Here is a 1,275-nt window from a genome sequence, read left to right as displayed (position 1 = left end):
AAAGAAAGAAAGAAGGAAAGAAAGGAAAGGAAAGGAAAGGAAAGGAAAGGAAAGGAAAGGAAAGGAAAGGAAAGGAAAGGAAAGGAAAGGAAAGGAAAGGAAAGGAAGAAAGAAAGAAAGAAAGCAGGTTTAAGTGTCTTCAGGAAATGCTCTGGTGATTCCTTAGGAAGGTCTGCTCCTGCCTTTCCTAGGTGGTGACGAAGAGGTAATAGAGACATGCTCTAGGACAGTGGTTCCCAACCTTCCCAGTGCTGTAACCCTTTAATACAGTTCCTCGTGTTGTGGTGACCTCCAACCATAAAGTCATTTTGCTACTGCTATGAGTTGTAAATAATTTTGGAGATCGAGGTTTGTCAATGGTTGAGAACTCCTACTCCAGGACCTTCATTTTTCCTGCCTTCCCTCACCCACTTTTTCTTTTTAAATGGCCCAGCCTGGCCTCCACCTCACTCGATAGCTGAAGATAGCCTTGAACTCCTTATCCTCCTGCCTCCATCTGCCAAGTGCTGGGATTATAGGTGTGCACCACCACATCTTGTCTTACTTGGTGCTGGGGAGGGATCCCAGGGCTTTGTCCATGTTTAGCAAGCACTCTCCACCCAATCCACACTCCAAGCCCTGAAACCTGCTTCCTCTATGTCATCACTTCCTGTGTACTGGGGCAAGACAGAGTCTCTCTATGTAGCTCTGGCTGTCTTTGGACTCACTAAGTAGACCAAGCTGGCCTCCGACTCAAAGAGATCCTCCTGCCTCTGTCTCCCAAGTTCTAGGATTAAAGGCGTGCGCCACCGAATCTAGCTCGGAGTCAGTGTTTTGTGTTACAGTAGACTACTTTGGTTGGCCTTCCTTAATCAAACATGGTGAAAGTCTCAGGCCAGTGAAGAATGAATACACATACAGTCCCTGCATCAGTGGGAACATGGGGAAAGTTCACATGCAAGAACCAACTGCCATACTCAGAGACCTGGAGCCTGGATAGCTGCCTGGTTTGGCTGGGACTTGGAGACCTATCTGCAATGCTCAGAACTGAGGAAGCCCCACTCCCAGGCATTCTAACACACCCAGGATCACAGGATTACTGACTCAGGATCACAGAGACAGCTGAACTCTGAGGAATTCTGACAATCAGGATCACAGGAAGGACAGGCTCCAGTCAGATATAGCTAAGACAGGTAGCACTAGAGACAATCAGGTAGCAGGAGGCAAGCATAAGAACGTAAGCAACTGAGGGTTACTTGGCATCATCAGAACCCAATTCTCCCACCATAGCAAGTC

The sequence above is a fragment of the Mus pahari genome, chromosome 5, assembly GCF_900095145.1.
Source record: "Mus pahari chromosome 5, PAHARI_EIJ_v1.1, whole genome shotgun sequence".
Lineage (NCBI taxonomy): Eukaryota > Metazoa > Chordata > Mammalia > Rodentia > Muridae > Mus > Mus pahari.
The sequence above is the reverse complement of the archived record's forward strand: the minus strand, read 5'-3'. Positions refer to the sequence as shown.